At 44.5% G+C, this 24300-nt stretch overlaps 1 non-coding gene across 1 annotated transcript; it reads left to right on the top strand.

Moving 5' to 3' along the window:
- Positions 1-778: 778 nt before the first annotated feature.
- Positions 779-885, top strand: LOC122914760. The gene has a single exon (XR_006385841.1). It is a non-coding gene; the product is annotated as a U6 spliceosomal RNA (small nuclear RNA).
- Positions 886-24300: the final 23415 nt, after the last annotated feature.

Here is a 24300-nt window from a genome sequence, read left to right as displayed (position 1 = left end):
TTTCTAGTTCCTACAGAGCACCTGAAAAGCAACTTGGAACAGGAAAAAGAAATGAGATAGAAAAGAAGAAAAAAAAAAAAAGCAGAAATAATTAGGACATGAAAGGACACTTTGGTGCCCTTGCCTTGGCCCCAGCCCTCTTGCCACCAAAGAAAGCCCCAGATCCCGAAGCCAGTTACCTCGCTCTCCGCCCCTTCCTGGGTTCCATCTGCATGCCCACCAGAATTTTCTCTGTGAGTCACAACAAAGAATGAAGGCACTTTTTCTTCCATGGTCTGGCTTCAAGAGTGGACTGAGTGATTCATGGATTCATCAAAAATTGGGGACTTGGAGAAGGAGGGATGTTGCTTAAAGTACCTAATTTTAGAATCTCCCCTCCAAATCAGAGAAGGGTCTCTTTTCCCAGAACCCCAGTTATTCCTTGTGCAAAAAGAGGGATTTAGAAAATATGATCTGTGTAAGGTGTCTTCCGGTCCTGACTTTTACATGAGATCTGAATCCTCTTGGCAGTACCAGTGAACCTGTGTACTCATAAAAGGCACAGACAAGGTAACCTCCAAAAGCGAATGTGACTCCGCTTTTCTTTCTAATTATCAAGGAGCCACAACAGGAAGCAAAGGACTTCAAAAAAGGAGGGAAGGGAAGGAAATGGAAGGAGAGGGAAGGGGAAGGCGGAAGGGAGGGGAGGGGCAAAGGGAGGGGGGAGAGAAGAAATGAATAAAAAAAAGAAGTACCATGCTCTCAAAGAACAGTAACCCTGGTAAAGAATAGATCGATAGTGCTCGCTTCGGCAGCACATATACTAAAATTGGAACAATACAGAGAAGATTAGCATGGCCCCTGCGCAAGGATGACATGCAAATTCGTGAAGTGTTCCATATTTAAAAAAAAAAAAAAAGAATAGATCGATAAATTGACAACTGATAACTCTTCAAAAGATTCACCAAACACCTGTTGCTCAAAGCTAAGTTTATGAGACCTACTATAGGAAGAGAGTACACAGAACCTTAGTGTCTCAAAAGGAGGACATCTGTGGAAGATATTTACAGAGTTTGAGAGTCCAGACCCAAGTGGTTTAAGGTGGATTTTTTTTTGTTTTAAGTTTTCCTGTTTGTTTGTTTTAAGTAAGCTCCATACCCAGCGTGGAGCCCAACACAGGGTTCGAACTCATGACCCTGAGATCAAGGGTCACATGCACTTCCCACTGAGCCAGTCAGGTGCCCCCAAAGTGGATCTTACAAATGAGGGAGCACATTAGAAGTGGACAAAGTTTGTGACATTATAGTTCAGAACTGGCAGGAGCAGGGAAGACGGGGCCTGAAAGCAAATCTCGAGAAGTAAACCATTGTTTGTTGAGATTATTATTCCCCTGGGCAAGTAATCTACGGTCCTATTAGGAGAGCTGTTTGCTCAGGCGAACAAACTTTTTTTTTTTTCAAGGATTTTATTTATTTTTTTTATTTGACAGAGAGACAGACAGAGCCAGAGAGCACAGGTGGAGGGAATGGCAGAGGGAGAGGGAGAAGCAGTCTCCCCGTTATGCAGGAAGCCCAATGTGGGGCTCCATCCCAGGACCCTGGGATCATGACCTGAGCCGAAGGCAGATGCTTAATTATCTGAGCTGCCCAGGCACATCTCCCCCATCCCCGCCCTTGCTTTTTTTTTTTTTTTTTGCAAACTATTTGTTTAGATAAATTGGTTTGCAGGAATTTCGTGAAGCAAACAGTGAACCTTTTCTTGGTTTATGGCCATATCTTCCTTGGCTGAATTTCCTGGAACAATTAGTTAGGTCATGTTGCTGTCGGAAATCCCGGCTCTCAGTCCCAATAGTGAATCCACTAGATATAGATGATTTCCATTCTTAGGTTCAATTTATTATTTTAAAACACCACTATGGGACGCTATTCTATTCCCCTGGAAACAGCTCTTTGCCTCACTTTCTCCATCAATGACATGATGGCAGGGCTACCACGCTGAATGTGTCTCCCACCCGTCACACCGGGGGAGCAGGGACAGTCAATAGGGAAATCATTTCAGCTGAAAAAGAGCCCATTGCCAAGTGTACATAGTCCAGCTGTGCCCTTGATGGTTAATGAATAATCAGCATTCATCTGAAAGGAACCAGGTTATCCTGGGAACAGGACCGGGAACAGCAGCACATTACTATGGCATGATTGGGTAACTTGAGGAAATATTTTTTGTTTAGAAAGACCAGGCCTCCAGCCCACTCAGAGTTCACAGGCTGTGTATAAGTTTCAGCAAGCACCTTTCCCTCTGGGCCTCTTCCCAAAGATGTTGACCCCAACATTCCCCAAAAGTTCTTTCAACTCTGGCTTTCGGGAACTCTTGGACATGGCCCCGTTGATGTATTTCCACCCTCGATCAAAAAAAGATGCAAAGACAAGAAAGGACATCCATTTGGCTGCTGACATAGCCTTTATGTCGTTTCCCAGTCGGGATATTCCTCAAGAACATCTCGACTGAGACCATGGACCTGCATTTCTCAGGACAGCCCTCAGCACAGAACCACACGCAAGCAAGCACCCAGAACCTAGAGACGTTATTGTTTTTCCCATTTCCTACCACGTAAGTAAATGCACAGCCCTTTGGTTTGCATTCTCTCTGCTTCCTGGAGGATCCTGCCCGCTGGTACAATGGGCATAGGAACACGGATATTTCACTTCACGAAGAATTTGCTCGTCCGCAGACGTAAGGACAGAGAAAGGGACCACTCCCAGACATAGACAGGTTTACCAGCAGTTTGTGCTCGCTTACTAACCGGTACATTTGTTTGGCAGAACTTGTAAGTTTGAAATTTAGTCCAGGACTTTCTTTCATTGCAACATATCGCCTGTCAATCAGGTTGGCAAGAACGGAGTCAGATGGAACCTGCCACTCACAGCTGGAAACTTCTCGTATTAAAAAAAAAAAACAATAATAAATTGCCATGAATAAGTCCTGGGGCTCTAATGTGCAGCATGGTGACTATAGTTAACAATACCGTATTGCATTTTTGAAAGTTGCAGAGGGGCACCTTCGTGGTTCAGATAATTAAGCCTCTGCCTTTGGCTCAGGTCATGATCCCAGGGTCCTGGGATCAAGCCCTGAGTGTGTCCAGCTATATGCTCGACAGGATCCTGCTTCTCCCTCTCTCCCTCTGCCTGCCTCTCTCTAGTAAATAAATAAAAGCTTAAAAATAAATAAATAAAAATGGAAGTGGCTAAGACAGTAGATCTTAAAAGTTCTCATCACAAGAAAAACAATGGCAGCTGGCTGTACAGTGGCTGTTAACCAGAGACTTAACTGTGGTGATCGTTTCATAATACAGACAAATATCAAATCATTATGCTGGACACATGAAACTAATCTAGTGTTACCTATCAATTATATCTCAATTTTAAAATTATATCTCAATTTTTAAAATTTAATAAAAGTCAAAAACAGTTAAAAAAAACTTTTCCTGTATTTTTGTTGTTGTTGTTAATATATAATGTATTATAAATGTTTTTGTTTGTTTATTTCCTGGGGTCAACTAGGTAGAGGCAGCCTCCCTGACGGTGAAGGAGCTGCTCCCCGATGAGGTGGGAAGGAGCCCCACCTGAGAGGCCTGGATGATCTGAGGGCAGATAAGCTAGAACTGGGACCAGAGCCAAGAAAAAACTTTGCCCTTAAAGAATACATCGGGATGTGAAGGCCTCCGTATGAACAAGTCACACACACCCAAATCTCAACAGCTTAGATTAGACCTTTATTGGGGCACTGGGGTGGCTCAGTTGGTTAAGGGTCCAGCTCTTGATTTCAGCTCAGGTCATGGTCTCAGGATTGTGAGATCAAGTCCCTTGCCGGGCTCCACGCTCTGTGGGGTGTCTGCTTGATAATCTCCCTCCCTCTGCTCACGCTCTCCTTCTGCTCTCACAAATAAGTAAATAAAATCTTTAAAAGAAAAAAAAAAAAGTTTATTTCTCAGTCCTGTTCATGTTCATCATGAGTCCATGACCCGCCTGCTCCTTCTCACTCCAAGACTCCTAAGGGAAGCCCCTCTGCCTTGCACTCAGCTGGTGTCACAGCAGAGCAAAGAGAGGAAAGCAGGGGGACTGCGCGGGGCTTCTAAGGCGCCCATGCTCAGAACGGGGCACAGATCACTTCCACTCCCGCTCCAGGCCAAACCCAGTCCCGTGGCCGGCTCCGCGCTGTCAGTCTGCGGGGCGAAGGTAAGGAGATGCGGGGAGGGGCGTGGACTCCCACGCGCTGTAGCCGCAGGGACTGCTGAAGCCTGCGGAGGCCGAAGCGTGTTCACAGCAGAGACCTGCGCCAGGAAGTTGGCATTCGCCAGGAGGGTGAGTCAGACAGCTGTGCAGGCTGAGGTGCAGTGCGGAAGGCCAGGGGACCAAGGTCTGTCATTTCTCTAGAGGTGACTCAGCAGGTGTCCCCCAAGGAAACAAACCCCTTCCCACCTACAGGAAATATGGTCCATCCAGCCCCTCATCTGCTGAGATTCTGCCAGATCCGAGTCTAGGGACTGAATTTCTTTTGCCCAAACAAATCATTTACCTAACAAGGCACTTTGCTTTGCATAGTGATTGCCCCTGGGATTGTGGAAGCCCCAGGAGCCAGGCTCCCCAAGGTGTGAGCCAGAATCTTCCTTCCTGGGAGAGGAAGAGCAATAAGTCTATACCGTGTGCTCCTTGGACTTGACCCTCGGGGGCCCCATCCCTGGAGGCGTTCATCAGACATTGCTAACAGGAAAGAGTTGGAAATAATTACTGTCAACCAAGGGGGGTCGTTAAGTAAAGGATGGCACGTACAGAACATACACAAGATAAGGCTTGGCTGGCAGAAATGAGGCCGTAGGCTATCACTTAGTGCTTGATAACAGGGGAACACCCAGGGCATCTTCCTGGGGGAGGAAGTAAATGACGGAAGAGCTTGCGCAGTATGGGTGTGTCCTCCGACCGGCATAGTCTCCAGGGCATTTAGAGGATTCTAATAAGAATGTCCACCAATTCCCATTTTCTGTGAGTAGTGGGACCCCAGCTGACTTTCGTTTTCAGATTTTACTGTCTTCTTAATTCTTTTCTGTGTTGTTTAAATTGTTTACAACTAGCACGGATTTTTACAAAGACAATAATGCTATTTTGTGGAGGGGGAAGAATTGTGGGTTGGTTTTTTTGTTTGTTTGTTTTTGGCCTTTTGTTTTGTTATGGGTTTTGTGGTGGAGAAACGTCAGTACTGTTAAGTGAATAAAACAGTTATGATATAAGCCCATCATTATGCATCTACAGCAAATACACACACACACACAGACACCCCCACTATGCAGGTGTCCCAGGCTATTCTGAAGACCACAGGGAAGAGCAGCTGGGGAAGCAGCTTTAGACCTTGAAAGAGCACACGTAGGAAGGTTTCAATGAGCACTTCTAGCCAGCAGTATTGCAGACCAGCCAGCAGTATTGCAGAGAGGGACGAACGTCACTCTCACAGCTTCCGCCCTGATTATCTGTCTTGTCACCGACAGCGTTACCCTGCTCTCCTACACCTCCATCCCGGTGACCATCCACAGGCCGTGTTCCCTTGAGGCTGAGAGAGAGAGGCTCCCTATCTGTGCTCCCTACCTCATCCCCCACCTGCCTCGTCTCCGGCGACATCCTGGTCCTGCATGCCCAGGGGAGCACTCGTACGCTACAGGATGACAGGACAGGGTCATATCTGTCTTCTCCTCCGGGGCCATCCCCATGCCGAACCCTCTGATCTACAGCCCAAGGAAGAAAGAGGTGGAGGCTCTTTATAGAAGGGATGCCTTGGCAAGCTGCCTTCCTAAGTGTGGAACATTCTATCCCAAGAATGTTCTGTCGGGAACATTCTATCCCGACAGAAAGCACAGATCATATTAACAGATAGAGTGAAATATGGGCCAGCTCTATTTTATTTTATTTTTTGTTTATTTTAAGTAATCTCTACATCCAACATGGGACTCAAACTCAAGCCCCTCATAATCAAGCCCCCAAAATTACATGTTCTCCCTACTAAGCCTCCCAAGTGCTCTCCCCCACCCCCGGCACTATTTTAAAAGCTTTACACATATCAACTCATTTGATCTTCAGAACAACCATATGAAATGGATACAGTGATTATCCCTGGGAATCTAAGGCACAGATAGGCAGAGTAACTGGCCCAAGGTCACACAGCTAATAAGACACACAGCCAGACTTTAAATCCAAGTAATCTGGCTCCTGGCAGCAATATTCTCAACCAATACACTATATTGCCCCTTTCTGATGACCACATCTCACAGACAACGGGCAGAGTTTTTCTTAAATGTATACATCATAAGGAAGGACAGGCTTATGGAATTATACAGTGGTACAGGAGGGGCTAGGGGCTTGGCACACCTGAGTTCATGCTACCTCAGAATGACTCCGTCTCTTAGCATTTCTGTGATGTCGAGTCAAGGTACATAACCCCTTGACCCTCAGTTTTCCCAGGTGAAAACAGGACACTCACTCCCATCTCAACTGGTTACTGTAAGGTTCCCAGGAGGGTAAAAGATGCTCACAAAGAATTATTCAAACACATTGTCTTCCTTTCTTCCCTGAGAAAAACCTCTTTATAAAACCAAGTATATATTTTTAAAGATTTTACTTATTTATTTGACAGAGAGAAACAGTAAGAGAGGGAACACAAGCAGGGGGAGTGGGAAAGGGAGAAGCAGGCTTTCCAATGAGCAGGGAACTATATGCGAGGCTCAACCCCAGGACCCTGGGATCATGACCTGAGCCGAACAAAGGCAGCCACCCAATGACTGAGCCACCCAGGCACCCCAAGACCAAGTATTTTTATACACAGGAATGAGGCCATATCATGTAGCTCTTACATTCAATTCATTGAATCACCAGAAAGTTCTTCCTTTTTTCCTTACCTCTTCTGAATATGTCAAGGCAGAAGTCACGACCTTCCCTATTCCAGTCTCTCTTTCTCATGTAAAGATCCAGTCTTAGCACTTAACAGTAGCTAGTTAGCATTTAATGTTATGTTACTTTCATTTTTATTTATTATGTCACTAAAAAGTGTTTTAATAAAAATTGCTTATAATGGTCCAATTTTTAAAAATCACAATACAGGTGATACACAAGGCAAAATATCACAAAGAATGTAAACAAATGGCTTTAGAAACACTGATCTGGGCCATTTATAGTTTTCAAAACCTTTTCTCATTCATTCTTTTATTTGATCTTCACCAAATGCTGTAAGACAGATAAGCCAGATGTCATTACCCCCATTTTACAGATAACCAAATCTGAGGGATTGAACTGGCTAGCTCCGAGTTTCATGAGACTGCCATAAAACAACACAGAGCAGGGAACCCAGGTGCCCTGGGGATTCACAGTGGAACCCCCAGAACACACTTCTCAACTTGATCTCAGGAAACGGGGAAGTTCTTGATCTTCAAGGCTCCATAGTGCCTTCTTCCTGCCTTTCCTGTTTAGCTTCTTTTGTAGGGTCTCGCTTGCCTCCAGATGCCCCTCCTCTGCCTCAAACCCCTAGAAAACACACACTAGGCTAACTCCCTCCTCTTCCAGGGAGCTCTCCAGAATTGCCTTCCTCTGCTAGCAACAGAGAACTGACCATAACAGTTTAAACCCCTACGGTTCCTTATGATGAAGTCTGTCTCGAGGAGTCCGAGGAGCTTCCAAAGAGCAGTTATGTTTAAGCTAGAACTAGACTGATAACAAAAAGATTTTTCAGGGCTGATGAAGGGATCAAGGAGAAGTCCATGCAACCTGAATTGTAATGGAATCTTTTTTTTTTTTAATCTGGAAATGGTTCATACTTGTATGGAGGGTCCATGAAGGCAGTGGGGATCTAGCTGATTTCTATCTTTCTGTCCCAACACCTTCAGTGCATAACTTTTGCAACGGGCTAAACTATGTCCCCTCAAAATTGATGTGTTGAAGCCTTAGCCTCAATACCTCAGAATATGACTGTATTTGGAGGCAGGGCATTTAAAAGATGATTAAATTAGGGGCATCTGGGTGCCTCAGTCAGTTGAGCAACCCACTCTTGGTTTCAGCTCAGGTCATGATCTCATGGATCTTGAGATCAAGTCCTGTGTCTGGCTCCGTGCAGAGCAGGGAGTCTGCTTGAGTATTCTGTCCCTCTGCCTCTCCCCCCACTATCTCCCTCCCTCCCTCTCTCTAAAATAAATAAATAAATCTTTTTTAAAAATGATGATTAAATTAAAAAGAGCCCCCTGAGGTGGACACTAATACAATCTGACTAATGTCTTTACAATAAGAGGAAATCTGGACCCACAAAGACACCAGGGATGCAGTTGCCTAGAGGAAAGACCATGTGAGGACATAGGTGGTCATCTTCATGACAAAGAGATAGGCCTCAGAAGAAACCAAACCTACCAACACCTTAATCTTAGACTTCCAGCCTCCAGAACTGTGAGGGAAAGAAATAGTAATTTCTGTTGTTTAAGTGAGCCAGTCTGCAGTATTTTGTCATGGCAGCCCCATCAGACAATACAGCGTCTATATTCAAGGCTGCCTCTTCGTCCAACATGACTGCTAAAGCTCCAGCCATCAGCTCAGGGGTTGAGGAAGAATGTTGGCGAAAGGGGAACTTGCCAGCTACCTATTCCCAGTCATAGCCATTTGCCTCTCACTGGCCAGAACTTCATCACATGGTGGTCATATGGTCTGCAAGGGAGGCTAGGATATACAGCTGTTAGCTGGCCCCCGTACCACCTTGACTATCTTGCATTGCTGTTTTTAAGGAAGTGGTGAATGAACACGGACTGTGCATCCAACAGTCTTGGCTGTGCCTCCCTCATTGCCAACTGCCTGGACCAGAGAATGGTGGCGAATGACGGCTCACCCACAATCTCCCACACATCCTGCCAACAGGTTGTGTGTGCACAGCATCGTAAGTGTGAATTTTGTAGTGAACATAAAAAGTGTTGATGAGATCACATTTCAGAAACCCAGATTCTCAGTTTCTCTGGGAAGGAAAATTGCAATCGGGGACTCTCTACCAGCCGTGCCCTCACCTCACCATAACTGCCTGGCACCGGGTCAACGGCTCTCCACTCCTTCCCCCTCCTGCCCCCTGGTCTCCCCCACTATTCTTTTTAAAGTATTTCCTTCATGTCACACCCTGAGTTTTTTCTCCTAGTTCAGAAAACTGACCACATTCACCTCTCTGGTAAAAGTGAGAGGAGAAAACAGGGACCCTCAAGTGGCCTGTTTCAAGGAAGACAACCAGTGCTCAGACAATGCCCAGCACACATGCGACACCTGGCCAAGACTCTCTGAATGCATGAAGAGAGTGTGTACCATTTGGATGTGAAACATGTCACAAATAAAAATAAACATGGGGAGTTAGAGAGGAGAAGGGAGTTGGGGGAAATTGGAAGGGGAGGTGAACCATGAGAGGCTATGGACTCTGAAAAACAATTTTGAGAGGTTTGAAGTGGCAGGGGTGGGGAGGTGGGGGTACCAGGTGGTGGGTATTATAGAGGCACGGATTGCATGGAGTACTGGGTGTGGTAAAAAAATAATGAATACTGTTATGCTGAAAATAAAAAATAAATAAATTTTTTTAAAAAGAAACAATTAAAAAAAAGAATAATTAATTTAAAAATATTTTTAAGTCCAAATAAATGTAATACGAGCTCCCCTCTCCCCCAAAATAGTATCTCCATGTAGAAAGAATAAAGCCTATGTTTTCCATTCATGTAAGGTATCCAAGTATCCCTTGCAAGCATTTGAGTTTACAACCCTTGGCCCGGAGGGGAGAGTCTCTCCTTCGTGTTGTCTTACAAGCTTGTCCCAACCTAACTTTCCAGGGAGCACCCCACACTTCCCCTCAAACACCTGCTCTGTGGCCACAACGATGCCCTGGCTTGGCCTGAGCCAGTCATGCATTTTTGCCGCACTCCTCTGTTCACAGTTTCCTGGGCGCGGGAATGTGCTGTCCATCCCTGTGTCAGCCAGGACAAGTCCCTTCCTTATCATTCGAGCCCCCCGCCTAAACATAATCTCTTCTGGGAAATTCTCTGACTCCTACTGAGAGAATTTATCATTCCTTCTTCTGTGCTGTGGTTTGCCCTTGTTAAAGAAAAAAAAAAATGTGAAAACCATCACAAATGAAAGATTGAGTGCTGAGTGGGGAAAAGAAAAAAGAAAAGAAAGAAACATTCAGTTTCAAGCAAGAAGCCCCAACCAGCACAATCTACAAAAAAATAATGGGGATTTGAAGATGTGGAAGGAAGGATGTGGTCCTTTTTTAAAGCCAGGACACCATGGTGCGACACATGAGACATGAATACCTAGAGAACATGGTCTTTTTTTTTTTTAACGTTATAAACGTTATAACGTTATAACTTTTTTTTTTTTAGCCTGGTGTCGACTACAGAGAGAAGCCTAGATTCTTGCTAACCACCTGACTTACACAGGAGACGGCAGCAACGTGCCCAGCACAGTATCAGACACGTAATAGATGCTCAGCAAATTATAGCTCTTCTCAGAGGTACACTCGAGACTGAATCATGGGCAGGCATCTCCCTCTTTGAAGCCTCTGCTACCACTGAGTCTTCTTTAAAGCCCTTTATAATCAATCTGCAGGCTTTCCATCCCCAGCCAGACAGTACACTCCTTGAGGGCAGGGACGGGGGGAGTTCAAGGAAATCTGGCTGGAAAGTTACAGAATCCACCAGCGACTCTTCCCCCACTCCCACCCCTACCCCCGCCCCCTGCACACCTGGAGAAAGGGCTTTCCTCAAGAAATCTGGAGGCCAGTCAGCTTTTATTCCCTCTGAGAAAACATATCAGGTTCTACCAGCTTCCTCCTCAGGGGTTTCCTTCCTCTCCCAACAGCTCTGGTAGAGTTGGTCTGACCAGGAGTTTCCGTGAGCTCCAGGACCACTCACGGAGGGACTGGGGACAGGAAGAAAAGACAGAGGCACGGCTGGGCAAGCAACCTGGCCCCTGTGGACCAATCCCCTTTCTGGAGCTCTCTCCCGGAGGGCTGGTCTCCGGCTGGGAGCGGTCTCCACCTGAGGCTTAAGCAGGGTGAGTCACACCTCTGAAGGAGAGGGAGGGATGAGTTCAGGCTGGCTTGGGAGTTAAGGGGGAAAAGTGAGTCAGTGATGATCTAGAAAGAGCCAGGGAATGGAAGAGGATAGACTAGATTCCCCCGCTGAGTCAGCGTTCACAGCCTCCCTCCAGACTCCTGTCCAAGGATGTCCTGACCCCTGTCCTAGGCACAGGCTAGGATTTCTCAACCTGGACACCATTAACATTTGGGGCTGGATAATTCTTTGTTTGGGGGCAGGGTGGGAGGGTTGGGGGGTGTCCTGTCCCTAGCACACAACCCCCTACTTCCAGTTGTGTGAACAAATATGTCTTCAGACACGGCCAATTGTCCCTGGGGAAGGGAGGAATCCTCAGGGTCTCAGGGTTGAGAGCCTGGACTCGCCAGCCTTGCTAGCTCCCCTCCCTTGCTTGCGCAGAACACAAGACTAGACAGAGACCTCAATCCTCCTCCTCCCCTCTCTGGCAGCCGTTCCTGGAGGTTATCCCTCAGGTCCTAATTCCATCAAAGCTCTACTGCTGCTCCCTTCAGCCCAGTGGATGAGAAGGAGTAAGTAATGATCATGGAGAAGGAACCAAGTTCCCAGAACCAGTTATTTTTGTAAAAAATTTAAGTGTCAAAAAGAAAATCAAGGGCCCAAAATGGGGCCACTTAGGCCAACTCACCAAACCAGGGCTTACTCCCTCACCTAACTGGGTTTCAAACTCCCAGGTCAGTTGGGGTTTTCTGATCAGCTCCAGGGAGATAATCTGTCACAGGGGCCCTCGCCATCCCCCAAGGTCATCTGCATGATCAGAGACCCTGTGCTTCCCCCTAAGCGAAGGGGACCTTGCCTGAAACAACCCTTTCTTTTCCAAGCAACTTCCTCCTTTTTTTCTTTTTAATAGCTCCTCAGACCTACTCTCTGCTTGCTAGATGGACTGCAGCCCTATTCATGAATTACTCAATAGACATTCACATTTACTCAGTTGAACTCTTTTCGCAGTTTTATTGTTGTTGTTGTTATTGTTTTAGTAATCTCTACATCTAACTCGGGGCTCCAACTCACAAGCCCCGAGATCTGAGCGTTCCAAACCCCTTCAGCTGAGCCAGCCAGGTGCTCACTTCGTGTTTTGCCAAAAGTAACTAGTGAAACAGATTTTAGTAATATGTTTTACTTAACCCAATATATCAAAAATAGTCACTTTAACATGTAATCAATAGTTTTAAATTAGCAATGAGATAGTTCACATTCTTTTTTTCACATTCTTTTTTACTGAGTCTTCAACACCTGAAGTGTACTTTTATTATTATTATTATTATTATTGTCATTTTAATTGAGATATAGTTAATGTATAATATTAGTTCCAGGTGTGTAACACTGTGAGTCAAAATTTATATCATCATGAAATGCTCACCAAGATGTGTCCCATGCAAAGTTATTACAGTATCATTGACTGTATTTCCTTTTTTTTTTCAAGTTGTTTTTATTTTATTTTATTTTATTTTATTTTTATTTTTTTTCCAATTTATTTATTTTCAGAAAAACAGTATTCATTATTTTTTCACCACACCCAGTGCTCCATGCAAGCTGTGCCCTCTATAATACCCACCACCTGGTGAAGTGTACCTTTAAGCCCTTACCACGTACCTCAGTGTGGACCGGCCACGTCTCAAGTGTTCCACAGCCTCGTGCAGTTAACGGCCGCCATATTGGACAGTGTGGGACCGAATGTGTGAGGTTCACCCCTGGCCTTTTCCCAGCAGCAAGGGGCTTCCAGAGGCCAAGACGTGAGCTACACTGTAAGGCCATAGTCTCCAAGAAGATGCTTGGGTTTGGGTTGTTTGGTTTTGCTTGGCTTTAATAAGATTTTCTCTTAAATTAAGACATAACTGACACATAACACTGTGAGTTCAAGATGAGCAATGTGTTGATTTGATATATTTACACACTACCATATGATTACCGCTGCGGCATTGGCTAACACGACCACATCACTCAATTATCGTTTCTTGTTTGTGGTGAGAACATTTAAGATCTGGTCTCTTAGCAACTTTCGAGTATATAACTCAGTATTGTTGACAATAGTCACAATGCTGTGCATTACATTCCAGGACTCACCTTCTCAGAGCATGTGTTACACCCTTTGACTCACATCTCCCTGACTTGCCCCACAGCCACTGCTCCCCCACCCCACAGTCCCATTCTACTCTCTGTTTCTAGGAGTTCAAACTTTTTGGTGGGGCAAGCTCCAATTGGTTTCATTCAATAATTCATGAATTGACACCATCCCATCCGAGGAGTTATATAAAATGGAAGACCTTTACAGGCAGACATGGGGGGAGACTTTTGGGGGGAAGGGGGGTGTCTATCTTTCCAGACGGACAAGGTTAAAGGTCACATCCTGCCATTAAGTCTTGGTTTGATATCCTGAGAGCAAGTGACTCCATTTGGGGGACTTCTTCTTCTTCTTCTACTTCTTTTTTTTTTTTTTTTTTTAAATCACAGGCTACAGGTCAGAAGGTAAGAAGGATCCTGAGGAAAATCAGCCTCATCTTGCTGGGTGACTGGCTCAGGGAAGGCCCTTTTCACAGACTTGGATCTCAGACATTGCACTCCCCTGTCAGGAAGAAGGTTATAAATCTTGAGGGTGTAAATTAGCCTAACCCCACCCTACGGGTAGACTTATCATCCCAGCGTTGGCTGCGTCCACGTCCACACAGGCCTTACACGCCCTGCTCCTTTCCCGACAGCCCAATTTGCTCACCACTTGCTTAACTCAAGACTTCAGCTCCACGAGGCCCTGTGACCCCTGCCTTGTGTGTCATCATCCATTCGCTAACCTTTCACTCAGATCTGCTTCCTGGGAGACAGATGAGGAGCTCAGTGACACTGACCACCTCACTTCGATTCATACATTCCCAAGCCCTGGGGACAAATTCCTATCAAGGCACCAGGCCTAAGATTGGGACTCTTGATAGAGATTTATAGTCTCTCTTTATGGGTTGGATCCTCCCCATTCCCTCCGCCCACAAGTGCATCCTGAAATCAACTCCTCCTGGCTCCAAGACCCTATAGAGATTTGGATGGAAAAAGGAAAATGCTGAGGCCACGACCAGCTAAGGGAAAGAAATTCCAAAATTTTCCATATTTCTTCTGGCTGGAAATATTCCCAGATAATCACTCAGCAGCTTTAAAACAAACAAACAAAAAAATGAATAAATAAAAAACTCTATGTCCCTAGTACATGAGACCTGCCGCATAGTAGGATGTCCATGCATGCATATATGAACTTGCTGTAGGCAGCACACACAGCCCAGAGCCTGGGGGACACAGGGTGTCCGAGAGGCCACATATCTGAAGCTCAGGAAGGATGACCTTTTATCTGCTGCTTCCAATGTCCTTCCTTACCCTTTATCCACAGAGGCCTGGGTGACAGCCAGATTTACAGCTCCTGAAGTTGGTTCCAGCGCTCCAGCTGCCCGGCCTCCAGCCCAGACCCGCCCCCCCCGGTTGGCCTTTGCAGCTCCAGGCCTCCACTGTGAAGACCTGATCCAGTCTCCTTCCCCTCGGAACCACTGTTCAAGCTCCACTCACTTTTCTGGCTCTTAGGAGATTCTTCCGTTCTGGCTCTTCCATATTTCCTTTTCTTACATTTGAGCTCAGTCATACCTTTGGAATTATTTTGCAGTTTTCTCCCAAGACATGTCTATATATGAGATTGGAAGGAGTCCCTGTGTCCACTGTGAAAGTAACCGCATGAGGCCCAAGATGGACTTGTTCATGCTAAGTCCAGGTCAGCAAACCAGAACTTGGTTAAGTTTCAATGGTCGGCTCTGCCGGAAGAGAAGGCCAAGGTCAACCAATCAGTGCTTGCTTGCCCGCTCAACACAAACTACCTGAGCAGCCTCCGGGACTTCCCTTTTCTCAACTTACAGAAAGTAACCCTGCTCTGGCCAGTCACCAAGTGCCCACCCACTATGACTTATTCCTGCTCACGCTGGTCTGTGAACATGTCTCGCGTTGTACAGCTCTTCAGGGCTCCTTTCTATCTGCTAGCGTAGATGCTGCCCTATCTGTGCATCGCCCAATAAAAGCTAACTCAATCAGTGAATTGGAAACATTTTTCTCTTAATACCACTAAGTCACCCATAGTCATTAAAAGTGCCAGGCTGGTGTACGAGCGCAAATCTGATCGTCTGAATTCTCTGCTCCATTCCCTGAGGCCCCAATTCCTTTCAGGATGTAGCCTAAGAGCATAGCCTGGCATGCAGAGCCCCTCATGACCCAGCCTGGGTTGATTTTGGGTTCTTGGCAAGCCCATCCTCGCACCCTTTACTCAATGTCACTAAAGCATTTGCTGTCAGCCATGGTCCCTCACACCTCCTCCATTTACATATGCCACTCACCAGCCCAGTACGTTCTCCTCCCCGCTCCCACTCACCCTTTGCAATTCACCCCAGATGTCATTCTCCATGCAAGTCTTCCCTGAGGTCTGGTCTGCAAGCTTGAGTCAATTTCCCACCTCCACATCCACACTCTCTCAGCCTGTCCAAATCCCTCCTCACCGTATACTATAATTATATACCGTCATCAGATCTTTTTCTTTCTCAGGGGACACCCACCTCACCCACCAGGTTCAGGTCAAGTCTGCAGCTGTCCTTTTGTTCTCCAAGACCCTGCCCAGATGCAATTTTTCCATGAAGGGGACCAGCCAAGGCTCCTGGGCTCCTCCCTTGCCTGGACCCTTCCAAGGCTCTGGGAACTCCATAGCTATGTATTCACAAGGTCAGATGCTTTTTGTAAGATTTTATAAGTAATTTTAGCCACAAATGGCTAAAACCACTGTATCTTTCCATCTTGCCCCCAGCCCAATCACATTTTCCCTCTTGTAGGTTTAGAGAGGTTTAGGCAATGTGAGATCCGGCTAAGGGGTAGTTGGGATGGGAATATGGGTTTCCTGCATATATCTATATGACCTTTTCTTTTCTTTTTCTTTTTTTTTAATTTATTTGACAGACGAAGATCATAAGTAGGCAGAGAGGCAGGCAGAGAGAGAGGTTGGAAGCAGGCTCCCCGCTGAACAGAGAGCCCGATGCGGGGCTCTATCCGAGGACCCTGAGATCACGACCCGAGCTGAAGGCAGAGGCTTAACCACTGAGCAACCCAGGCGCCCCTATCTATATGACTTCTAAATATCTGTCATTAAGTATGGATAGTCATCCCAGTGGAGAACGACTTCCGGGGCACTACCATCACCCACTGGACCAATTCACCCAGCGGCATGCATGAAAACACAAAGCCAGAATTCAGATCACTGCATTCGTGTGACCTACGGCACCCAGATGCATGTGGGTTGGACATGTACAGAGCCAGAACATAGCCTATGGAAACCTCTTCCAGCCATCAGAGTTAAACACAAATATCATGCAATTTTTAAAAAGATTTTATTTGTTTATTTGACACAGAGAGAGCTTGTGCATAAACAGGAGGAGCAGCAGGAGGAGGGGGAGGGAGAAGCAGTCTACCCGCAGAGCAAGGAGCCCGGGCGGGCACTCTATCCCAGGACCCTGGGATAACGACTGAGCCAAGAGCTGATGCTTCACCAACAGAGCCACTCAGGTGCCCCAAGTATCATGCAATTTTTAAATTGTGTAATGTTTCAATATTTGTCAGCTTTAGAATATTTTTAATTTCATGTGATTTATTTTCTCATTCACTTCACATAATCATTTTTTGTATATAAACTAGTGTTCTTTTCCTTAATGAGCCTACCCACAATAATATAATCTTCAAGCCCCACAAAACTTGAATCTATCTAAACCTATCCCCTGCCACAGCTGACACAAATTAAATTCCAATTTGGAATTAAGATCTCTGTGTTACTGGAACTGAAGTGTGTAAACTCAGGAGCTATGGGGTTTCCGTGCTTCTTTCTATGGATGAAGTACTGGAGAAAGACAGTAGGTGGGTAGCCAGAGGCAGAAAGTTCTGTCTACTTTCTAGACTCAGGTTTCTGCCTTCTCCCCTCCTGTGGGTTAGCTCATTATTGCTGCATAACAAATTACCCCAAAAGTTAGCAGCTTAAAACAACAAATACTCATTATCTCACGATTTCTGCAGGCCAGAAATTTAGGAGCAGCTGAGCTGAATGATTCTGCTCTGTGTCTTTCATGAGATTGCAGACAAGATGTCAGCTAGCACCCTGGTGCACTGCTGGTGGGAATGTAAATGGTTCAGCCACTGTGGAAAACAGTATGGAGGTTCCTCAAAAAATTAAAAATAGAGCTACCTTCTGAGCTACCAATCCCACTTCTGGGTATTTATCCAAAGGAAGTGAAATCAGGATCTCAAAGAGATATCTGTATTCCCATGTTTGCAGCAACATTATTCACAATAGCCAAAATATGGAAACCACCCGAATGTTGTCATCAGATGAATGGACAAAGAAAATGTGATAGAGATGATGATGATAGATAGATGATAGATATAGTTGTACACACACACACACAATGAAATATGATTCAGCCCTTTCAAAAAAGGGAATTCTTGCCATTTACAACAACATGGATGAACCTAGAGGACATTATGTTAAATAAGTGAAATAAGGCAGAGATAGGAGGACAAACATTATACTACATGATTTCACTTATGTACGTAACCTAAAAAATCAGAATCATAAAAGCAGTGTGGAATGGTGTTTACCAAGGGCTGAGAGGAGGGGCCGATGGGAGATGTTGGAAGAGAGCACAGAGTTTCAGTTAAGCAAGATGAGTAAGTTCTGGAGATGCAATGTACCATGTGGTGACTATAGTTAATACTGTCTTGTATCCTTGAAATTTGTTAAGAGGGTAAATCCCAAATGTTCTCACCACGCCCACAAAAAAGATGGTGACTGTGTGAGGTGATGATTATGTTAATTAGCTTGTGGTGATGATCTCACAGTATACCAGTATATCAAATCATTAAGTTGTACACCTTGCATACACACAATTTTTAATTGTTGGTTATACCTCAATAAAGGGGGAGGGGAAGGGAAAGATGTCAGAGAGAGCCACAGTCATCTCAAGCTCCACTGGGGCTGAAAAATGTGCTTTCGAGGTGGGCTGTCCACACAGCTGTTAGGCAGAGGCCTCAGTTTCCTGCCTTGTGAACCTTACCACATGTCCTCTTGAGTGTTCTTGAAACAGGGCAGCGTGATTCCCCCAGAGCTAGTGATCTAAGAGAGAGAGCAGGGAGAAAGCCACAAGGCCTTTTATGATATTGCTATGGGTTCAGTTGTGTCCTCCCAAAATTCACAAAATCACACATATTCCTATACTCCAAGACCTTCAGAAAGTGCCCCTAGTTGTAGAGAAGGTCTTCATCGAGATAATCACATTCAAATGAGGTCATTAGGCTGGGCCTTCATCCAATGTGACTGGTGTCCTTATTAAACAGGGACTTTGGGCACAGAACAGATATGCATAAAGGAAAACACTGTGTCAAGATGCAGACAGACAAGGATGAACACCAAAAGATGGTCAGCAAACCATGAGCAGCTACGCAAGAGGCATGGGACAGCTTCTCCCTCACAGCCCTCAGAAGGAAACATGACTTCTGACCCCTTGACCTCAGCCTCTCACCTGCAGAACTAAGACATTAAGCCTCAGGGGTCACACATCATTCCTTGGCAGCCCATTTGTTGCAGTGGGTCACAAGTCCAGCCCGTGCTCCACGGGAGGGGAATGAAGTCTCACCTCTTGAGAGGAATGCCCTCAGAGAACTGGAGCTATTTTTAAATCACTACCAAAGCCATGAGATACACAACCTATGGTAAATTCTCCTCTTTTGTCTAAACTGACTCAAATTGGTTTCCTCCATGCTACATTGAGATGTCCTTGTTGAGAGTTTATTTGTGTGTCCCTCTTCTCTAATGGATTCTTGAGGATAAATTTTATAACTCTGAATCCCAGGAACCTAATCTAGGGCTGCAAATATGTGTTCTAAAAACTGATTAATCCATGAACAATGCCAAAAATAACATCACATTGGTATAGCACTTGGGACTTCATATAGCCTTCCCAATAGATGCTTACTTTAGAAACCTGTAGTGGACATTAAGTTAGAGGTGGCTATAAAGTCTCCAAAAACATCAAATATTATTATATTCTATGCAGGTGGTTCATTCGGTAGATAACTAACTAATATTTGGCTGTTATACCCTTACCTGAGTTCTGGAGATCCAGTGATAAGTAAGAAAGTCCCTACTTTCAAGGAATATGCCATCTTGCATTAAAATCCCCCTCAGACTATGTATCCCAATCATCTTTACGTGGCTCTGTCTATAACCATCAGCTTTTCCAACCTGGGCCTTTCTTCTAAGCATCCTCCTTTTCTGAGCACTGGATGGGTAATTGAGGCCGAGATCCCCATCTTTGGGAAGTGGCTGTTCTAGGAGAAACCAGATGGTCAGAGAGACACAGGTGTCTGAAGTTTAATTTTAATGATCTGTGAATATGTTTTTTTTCCTTGCGTACTGCAGGGGATCCAGGCCAAAGACTGTGAGTGGGTGAAGAGGAATAGAGAAATGAAAAGTTAAAAATGACAAACAAGAGAAGCAATGATACATTCTCACTTGAGAAATAACTGAGAAGAGATTGCAGGGAGTTGGTGTGGGTGTATGCAAATATATGTAAATGTGACATCCATGCCAGCTCAAATTCTTACTGTCCTTTCATTTTACATACTTGAGTGTTGATCACTGGGAATATTTCCCCTGGGATCTACTCTGCCAAATGATGGACTGCTAATCTCTTTCACGTCACTATCTATTTGATCAGGGATGAAGCATTTTTCCACTCTGGCCCAACAAGACAGAGTTGAATACATAATCTTTAAGGTTTCTTCTAGTTTTTAAAAAATATTGTTAGGATAGGTAGTAGTCATTCTCTTCATCCTCATTATTTCCAGGAAGCTATCCCAGGATTTGAAAGCTCCTAGATAGCGTAAATCATGTTGAAGATATAAAAGGTATGGGGGAGAAGGAAATTGGAAAACAAAGTTGTGGGAAAGAATTAACCATAGAGGAAAGGACAAGAGAAGGTAGAAAAAATAGATAGGTTATAAAAGGTTGCAGAGAACGTCCCACAACTCCATAGGAGGCACAGAAATGCAGAGCCATGGGCCATCTCTTCCTCCCCAGCAGGAGTACCTCCCACAGTGCTAGTATATATTGAGTTCTCAAATTTTTTAAACTGTTGAACTGAGCCAAACTAGATTTCCATTCCATTGAATATACTGTCTCTATAGCTAGTGAAGTCCCGGTGCTGGCGGTGTCTGAGCAGAGGTTTGATTCCTACCTGGTGAGGATGTTGAAAAGGTGAGTCATGCATCAACCAATGACTTTTGGAGTGACCCCTGAGCTCCTTCAAACTTGGTTACTCTACATTTCCATGACAGTTTAATCATATTAGGTTGAATTCCATGAAACTCTAAAATTTTAGGCTACACCTGAGTCTTTATCTGTAAGTCATGTTGTAACATGCTCCAGCCCAATTCCATCCAATTCCTCCCATGCCCAGTCCCCAAATATCCTTTTTTTTTTAAAGATCTTATTTATTTATTTGACAGAGGTCACAAGCAGGCAAGAGAGGCCACAGAGAGAGAAGTAGGCTCCCTGCTGAGCAGAGAGTCCAAAGTGGGGCTCGATCCCAAGACCCTGGGACCATGACCTGAACGGAAAGCAGAGACTTTAACCCACTGAGCCACCCAGGCGCCCCCCAAATATCCTTTTGAGCCTATTCAGGGGGAAAGTAATAACCTATGAGATTCACTGCTCCTATGTCCCTCCTGAGAGACTATTAGTCAAATTTCAGTTAACTTTTTTGTACCTTTCACTACCCCCAAAGTCATGTCCTTCTATTACCCCCAAAGTCATGTCCTTCTATTATTCAATCAATAAACATTTATTGAGCACCACTGTGTATCCTGCTATGGTGTCTGGAACTGTATAGAATACAGAACATGCAAACACATTGGTTCCTGCCTTCTGATGCCCAAAATTTGGCTGGAGAGACAAAACTGCCCCATGTTTTAGCAATTTTCAAAATGAACTTGAGGCAGTTTATAACCAAGGATTGAGTGGCATACCCATGCAAAAATGCTGTAGAATTTCAGAATAAAGGAATATTGCTTTCAGTTAGAGGGGCCTGGAGGAGGAGAAGTTTACATTGGACATTTAAGTATGGGAAAGATCAATTTTGATTGCGGAAGAAAGAAGGCTATCATAAACTTAAAGAACAGGAGGAAGATAGGAATTAGAGCAAGGTATTGCATACAAAGGTCTGACTGGATGGAGCACAGGAGCAGTCCAGGCTGAGAGAAGAGGAGATAAAGCTGAAGGGTTTAGCACAGAATAAGCAGCAGCTATAACCATGTTTCTGAAAGCTGTCATCCTCAGCATCTCCAGTCTTTGAGGCTGTGATCCAGTCGCATTAACACTGGGGGCTATTTATGACTGAAGGAAAAAGTGTTGAGTAGTCATCAACCCTCAAAGACTCATTCCAGCTACTTCCCACACTCAGCATCATCCCAGGAATGAAGCCTGTTCTGGCAGCAGTGAGCATGATTTGCAGGAAGGTCAGCGTTCAGCCAGCTGGAAAAGAAGACAGGGTGGGATGTGGAGCCTTGAGTGAGAATGGTAGATGTAGGTGGAAGGTTGAGGTGACAGACTGTGAGAAAGGTGGAGAAGAGTAGGCGTACCTGAGATATGATGGTTAAAAACCAGAGATGTGTTCAGAAAGGTTATTTGCAACTTGCTGGCTGCGTCATGGAGTCATTTCAGCACCCTCGTGACTGGACAGCACTTCCTCCGGGCTGTCCTTCCCATTGGCTACTCAAGGATGTCTGTGTTATCTTGTTCCAATTCTACCTCAGATTCACCTTTTTTTTCTTCATTCCAATCACGGTTTACCAACCCTCTGAGAGCTGTTTAATGGATTTCTGACACCTCTTTGGAGATGCCTGTGTTTAGCACCCTCCCCTCAAATCTATGCTACTAGGATGGAATCAAATAGTTCACTGTTTCTGTTTTTGTTTCCAGGAAGACAAAGATATTTGGCAATTAGTGAATCTAAACGGCCATCCATAGTCGATATAAACTGTCATTAACCGGAAGGTTACTATGACCAGGGACTCCACTAATCTATATACTATATGTGCCATATCTCATTTGGTTCTCTCAGCATTCCTTGTGAAATAGGGATTTTCAAGGATGCCTGGGTGGCTCAGTCATTAAGCATCTGCCTTCAACTCAGGTCATGATCCCAGGGTCCAGGGATCAAGCCCCACATCAGGCTCCCTGCTCCGGAAGCCTGCTTCTCCCTCCCCCACTCCCCCTGCTTGTGTTCCCTCCTTGCTGCTTGCTGTGTCTCTCTCTGTCAAATAAATAAAATCTTTAAAAACAAAAAAAAAGAAATATGGATTTTCAGTCCCACTTTACAGTTGGGGATCCTGGCAGTCACAGACACTATGTAATTTATCCAAGGATACCCCACTAATAAATACATCAGAATCTAAATTTAAACCTTGTTTAAGTGATTTCCAAGGCCATGTTTGTGCTGACCACTGGATTTTAGGTGAAACACAAGTTAACAAATTTATTTTAATAGTTACATTTTTCTTCTAATATGAATTAAAAATACAACTGTCTCATTAGGGACTTTTTTTCTTAAGGTAGGACTAGATTTTGTTCATTTTTAAGTGAGCTGTCTTCTTAATTTTTTAATTTTTTTAAAGATTTTGTTTATTTACTTGACAGAAAGAGCAAGAGACTACAAGCAGGGGGAACAACATATGGAGAGGGAGAAGTAGGATCCCTGCTGAACAGGAATCCATCCCAGGACCCAGGGTCATGACTGTCCTAAAGGCAGATGCCTAATCCACTAAGCCACCCAGGCACCCCATAAGTTGTATTTTTTAAATATTAAGTAAATATTACAAGTAGCATGTAAAGTTAGCAAAAATCATGACTAACTTTTAGAAAATATGGTACTGGGACGCCTGGGAGGCTCAGTGGGTTAAGCCTCTGCCTTTGGCCCAGATCATGATCTTAGGGTCCTGGGATCGAGCCTCACATTGGGCTCTCTGCTCAGCAGGGAGCCTGCCTCCCCCCATCTCTCTACCTGTCTCTCTGCCTACTTGTGATCTCTCTCTCTCTGTCAAATAAATAAATAAAATCTTTAAAAAAAAAAAGAAAAAAGAAAAAAAAAACTATGATACTAAGCATGACTTTTTCTATTATTGAGTGACTGTTCTGAAAACTCATTCAATCCCCAATCTTACAAATGTCACTGTAGCATACAATTTCTTTATGAAGTACATATTCAACGAAGGCACTCTGAGTGCAAATGTTGGGACTCAGCTAAATTCACTCACTAGGAAACTGACTCCTCCAAACACCAGCAGGACCATGCAGGTGGTTTGAATTCATATCTCAGCAAAATTGCAAGTTTTGTCTCTGATGAATCTTCAAGGTCAGAAAACTGCACATATTAATTTGGTGAATTTCAAGAGTCCTCTGTATTTAGTTCCTATCATTCTTCTTCCTTTGGCTATGTGTGAGAAAGGACTTTCTTAAGACCAAGGACCCATGTACAGTTCCTTGCACATGCTAGGTATTCAACTGATAACGATTAAATTCAAATGATACCTATTAAATGAATTAATAAATGAATGCTTATACACATGCATGAATGAATGAACAGTAGGCATTCTTATGTAAGTAGGTTTTGAACATCCAATGAAGAGAGAAGATATTCAAGGTGGGATAAGGGAAAGTTCTCCTTTTTCCTTCTTCAAGAAAACAGTTTAAATACAGACATAAGGGGCACCTGCATGGTTCAGTTGGTTAAGCGTCTGACTTCAGCTCAGGTCGTGATCTCAGGGTCCTGGGATTAAGCCCGGCATCCCTGCATCAGGCTCTTTGCTCACTGAGGAACCAGCTTCTGCCTCTCCCCCCAGCTCATGCTCTCTCTCTTTCAATTAAATAAATAAAATCTTCTTAAAAAAAAAAAAAAAAGGAAGTCTACCACTGGGGTGCCTGGCTGGTTCAGTCAGAACAGCCTGAGACTCTTGATCTTGGGGTTGTAAATTCAAGTACCCCCATGGGATGTGGAGATTACTTAAATAAATAAAACTTTTTTAAAAGCCTACCACCAAATTTATTTTTAAATAAGGAATAA

This window comes from Neovison vison, chromosome 7 (assembly GCF_020171115.1).
Source record: "Neovison vison isolate M4711 chromosome 7, ASM_NN_V1, whole genome shotgun sequence".
Classification (NCBI taxonomy): Eukaryota; Metazoa; Chordata; class Mammalia; order Carnivora; family Mustelidae; genus Neogale; species Neogale vison.
This window is presented reverse-complemented; position numbering and strand designations above follow the sequence as displayed.